The sequence below is a fragment of the Geotrypetes seraphini genome, chromosome 7, assembly GCF_902459505.1.
Source record: "Geotrypetes seraphini chromosome 7, aGeoSer1.1, whole genome shotgun sequence".
Lineage (NCBI taxonomy): Eukaryota > Metazoa > Chordata > Amphibia > Gymnophiona > Dermophiidae > Geotrypetes > Geotrypetes seraphini.
In genome coordinates this window covers 93700415-93705408 of record NC_047090.1, presented here as the reverse complement: position 1 = coordinate 93705408, position 4994 = coordinate 93700415, and positions in this window count along the sequence as shown.

Genomic DNA, 4994 nt, shown 5'->3' with positions numbered 1-4994 from the left:
CTTGGGACCTGGGTTGGCCATGTTGGAAACAGGATACTGGACTTGATGGACCTGCGGTCTATTGCAGTATAGCAATTCTTATGGGAAGAATAGGAACACAAAGACTGATGCTGGACCTTGCAGGGAGCAGAGTAGTATGGGAAATGCTGGACACAAGAGGATAGGGTATGAAGACAGAAGGTAGATGCTGGACATGGGTAGAGGGAGTAGGGAGACAGAGGGGAATCTGCTGGACATGGTAAAGTGGGAGTAGGGAGACAAGGGGAACATGCTGGGTGGAGAGGGATATGAGATGCTGAATATAGGATGGAAAGAAAGGGAATATGCCTGCTTGGGGGTAGAAGGGTGATCATGGAGGGAATAGAGTGATAGAAGAGAGATGCTGGATTAAGTTAGGGAAGAGAGGGAAGGTATTGGAATGGGATGGGATGGGATGTGGGAAGATGGTGGGCTGGCTGTCTTATGAAAGGGGAAAAAGGAGCTGCTAGATCAGAAAAGGAATTAAAAAGGAACATGGAAGGATGCTGGACATGGGAGTTGTAGGGTGAAGGAAAAACAAACATGGAGTAAGTAGGAAGACAGATGAGATACTGGACGGGGTGATGGCAAGAACATGACAAAGGGGATTCTGGATATTGGAGAAATAGGCAAAAAGAGGAGATGCTGACACAGAAGGGGGAGAGAGTAACAGAGGGATATTGCATATGAGAGAGGAGTAAGTTAATGGGAAGAGATTTTGGATGGAGGTGGAGAGAGAGAGTTGAGGTGTTGGAGGAAAGAGGGGAGAGGATATGTTGGATGGAGGGGGTAAGAGAGGTGAAACTAGTTAGAAGAGTGAAAATAGAGGGGAGGAAGAGAGAAAAAGAAGATGCTAGAAGGGGGAGAGTTAGTAAAACACTGGAGAATAATAGGATGAGGAGAGAGGGAAAGTTGTAAGTAGAAACACAGATGCAGAAAAATAAAACTGAAAGGAAAAAGGTTAGTCAGAGATGGATGTAGGAGAGGAAATGAAGAAGACAGGAAGTGAGAGAAATGGCAGACTGAATATCCTGGAAAGAAAATTATAAGACAGAAGAAAGCAGAAACTGGAAACTAGGATAAACATGAATAAAATGGCCAGACAGCAAAGGTAGAAAAAAAACCCCAAAACACAACTTTTATTTTTAATTTCATGAACAGAAAATGCAGTTTTTGTTATAGGTGACGTAAATTTACTACTAGAATCCCACAACAGTATTAATGTCTCCAGATTTAAAGAATTCTTCCTCGACAACCAGTAGAGGTTAACTTTACGATTGGGTATATATCTAATCATGACCAGCAGGTGGAGACTGAAAACAAAACTTTGGGACAGTATATCCTAGCCCCTCCTCTCTATTTCCCTCAGTCTTCTTTCAGTCTCCAGCAGGTGTTGAGTGATCTGTACCCATCTCCCTTGGTAGGGCTGTTGGAATTTGTTTAGAGGTTTATTGTCCCTGTTTTTAGCCGGACGGAGCTTGGACGGACTCTGTTTGGGGGTTCGTCCGACCTCGGGGGTGTCAAACCCGGCGGGTCACGAGCGGGGTCCCTCCCCCCACTTCCTCCACCTCCCCATATTTTTTTAGAGGAGCCTCAGCAGTAAGCCTTGCCCCCTAAATCAAGCAAGGCATATTGCTTCGAGAGCCTGTGGAGTCTGTTCTGTAAAAAAAAAAAAAAAAAAAAAAAAATCCTGAGGTAGTGCTGGTCTGGAGGGTTGTATCCCTTTAAGAAAACTGTATTTTACTGTATTTTTTCAACTAACCGGCACTTTTTTTACAGCTAGGTCGCGTATGGAGCAATGAGCACTTCTAAAGGGAAAAAGTGCTCATTGTGCTCCAGACGCGAGGCACTCGCGGCCGGCCTGTGCAAGCGGTGTTCAGGCCGGTGCGGTGGAGGAGCTCCGTCGGCAGTGGCTGCAGGCGCCCAGAGCTCCCCGCCGATGGTGCCGTGGCGAGTCGGCAGGGAACGGTGGAGAAGCCCGGTCTTCTCCGTCCGCCCACGGAGGGATTCCCCGAGCCGCCGACGGTCGGGTTTTAGAGGATTCCCTCTCAGCTGATATTTTGACAGCTGATGCCGGCTTGCCTGTTTTAGCGGCTGAGACTATTCAGGTCTCTCAGCCGCTGCAGGCTATGGAGGGAGCTGTTTTGGCGGGAAAGACGCCATCTTCTCTGTCTGGCCCCTCCATTTTGTCTTCCACCTCAGGTGACCTTCCCCCTGTTTTGGCTAAGCAGGGGCAGGTTTCTGCTGGGTCCCCTGCTGTGGCAGGGAGTCCCTTGGGACCCTCGGGGGGTTTTTTCCCCTGATTTTTTCTTTTCATTATGCAAAGCCTATTTTCAGGCGGCTGGGGGTCCCGGTTGCGCCCAGGGGGTCTCGGGGGGTGGGGTTTCCTCCGCGCTCCCTGCGGCTTTGCCTCTCTCGTCTGACGTGACGTCCCCTCCGCCGCCTCTCTTGTCCAAGCGTCCGCGGGTGTCGTGGGACGAGGATTTGTGGTCGGAGGAACGTGTCGGTCTGGAGGAGGACCTGGACCCTTCTGAGGAATTCCAGGACCCTCTGGAGGGGACGGAAGCTGGCGGCGGGTTGTCGGGTTTCCCGTTCTCCAGTGACGAGGCGTCCGTGGTGCGCCTTTTTCAGAGAGATGAGCTGCCTGACCTTATTCAACAGGTTTCTTCGGCTTTGCGTTTTGAGGACGCGCCGCCGGAGACTCCGCGTGTGGGGGACCCTCTGTTACGAGGGATCCGTTCCGTTTCCCGCTCTTTTCCTATGCATCAGGATATTCGGGATATTATTCTTGAGCAGTGGAAAACGCCGGAGACGCCGTTTCGGCTGGCGCGCAGCATGGCTCGCCTGTATCCCATTCCTGAAGGGGATCGGGCTACGTTAGCTTCGCCAGTCGTGGATGCGGTGGTCTCGGCTATTTCCAAGCGGCATACCGTGCCTGTTGAGGGCGGTTCTGCCTTGCGGGACTCTGAGGAGCGCAAATTGGAGACCATCCTTAAGCAAAATTTTCAAGTCTCTGCCTTTGGGGTCCAGGCGGCTATTTGTGGGGGACTGGTCGCTCGCGCCGTGTTTCGGTGGGCGGAGCGGGTCTTGGATCGAGAGTCTGACGACTGGTCTCTGGTGGATCAGGAGGTAGCGAAGATTGAGATGGCTGCCTCATTCCTCTCGGATGCTCTGTATGACTTGGTGCGGATCTCGGCTAAGTCCATGGCTTTTGGCGTGGCCGCAAGGCGTGTGTTGTGGCTGCGCGCTTGGGCGGCGGATGCTGCGTCCAAAGCTAAGCTTACTAAATTTCCCTTTCGGGGGTCGTTTTTATTTGGAGAGGACTTGGATAAGTTGATTCAGACTCTGTCGGACTCGAAAGTTCCCCGTTTGCCGGAGGACCGTGCCCGCCCGGCGTCTCGGGGTGGTGCGGCCCGGGGGCGTTTGCGGGAATTTCGCAAGTATCGCCCTGGGCGTGGGGCTGCTTCTTTCCAGTCTCCGGGGTTTTCCCGGGGTCGGTTCTTCCAGCGCATGCAGCCCTTTCGGGGGGCCCGTCGGGGGGCAGGGAATCCCTCCGCCGGTTCCCCCGCTTCCCGTCCTGCACAATGACGCCTTGCCGGCGCCCCCCTTGGTTCCGGTGGGGGCCCGGCTGCGCGACTTTTTTCCCAAATGGGCCGAGATCACGTCCGATCAGTGGGTCCTGGAGGTGGTGCGGGACGGTTATGCCCTGGAGTTCGCCCGCTCTCTGCCGGATTTTTTCCTCGCTTCTCCATGTCAGACTCCTGGGAAGACGCTGGCGTTTCGCCAGACCCTTCAGCGCTTGCTAGATCTCAGGGCAGTAGTTCCAGTGCCCCCCCCGGAGTGGGGCACGGGCAGGTACTCCATTTACTTTGTGGTGCCCAAGAAGGAGGGGACCTTTCGGCCCATCCTCGATTTGAAAGGGGTCAACAGGGCTCTCAAGGTTCCCTCTTTCCGTATGGAAACGCTGCGGTCGGTCATTCTGGCGGTTCAGCCGGGGGAGTTTCTCACTTCTCTCGATCTGACGGAGGCCTACTTGCATGTTCCTATTCGGGCCTCTCATCAGCGTTTCCTGCGCTTTGCGATCTTGGGTCGGCACTATCAGTTCTGTGCGCTTCCCTTTGGGCTGGCCACGGCTCCCCGGACGTTCACCAAGGTGATGGTGGTCGTCGCGGCAGCCTTGCGGTCAGAGGGCATCCTGGTACACCCCTACCTGGACGACTGGTTAATTCGGGCCAAGTCGTTGCAGGAAAGCTCCCGGGTTACGGCTCGGGTGGTGGAGTTTCTCCGGTCGCTGGGCTGGGTGGTCAACCTTTCCAAGAGTCGGTTGGTTCCGGCTCAGCGTCTGGAGTACCTCGGGGTGCTGTTCGACACCTCCTTGGGGAAGGTCTTCCTCCCAGAGGCCCGGGTGAGCAAACTGCAGTCTCAGATTCGCCTGCTTTTGGCGTCCCGGTGTCCTCGGGCGCGAGATTTCCTCCAGGTCCTGGGGTCGATGGCGGCGTCCCTGGACGTGGTGAGGTGGGCGCGGGCCCACATGCGTCCTCTCCAGTATGCTCTGCTCCGGAGGTGGTCTCCCCAGAGGCACGGGATGGATGTTCCGGTTCCCCTGCGAGGCTTGGCGCGCTGCAGTCTGCGTTGGTGGCTCCGGACCCCTCACCTTGTTCAGGGGGTGGGTCTGGATCTTCCGCAGTGGACGGTGCTCCTTACGGATGCGAGTCTCCTGGGTTGGGGGGCCCAGTGCCTGGGTCACTCAGCTCAGGGAACTTGGTCCACGGAGGAGGCCTCCTGGTCGATCAACGTGTTGGAGACCAGGGCGGTCCGGCTGGCGCTGTTGGCTTTCCACTCCCTTTTGTTGGGCAAGTCGGTCAGAGTCCTGTCGGACAATGCCACGGCGGTGGCTTATGTCAATCGTCAGGGGGGCACCAAGAGCACTCTGGTGGCGCAGGAGGCGGCTCGGCTCATGGTTTGGGCGGAGTCGC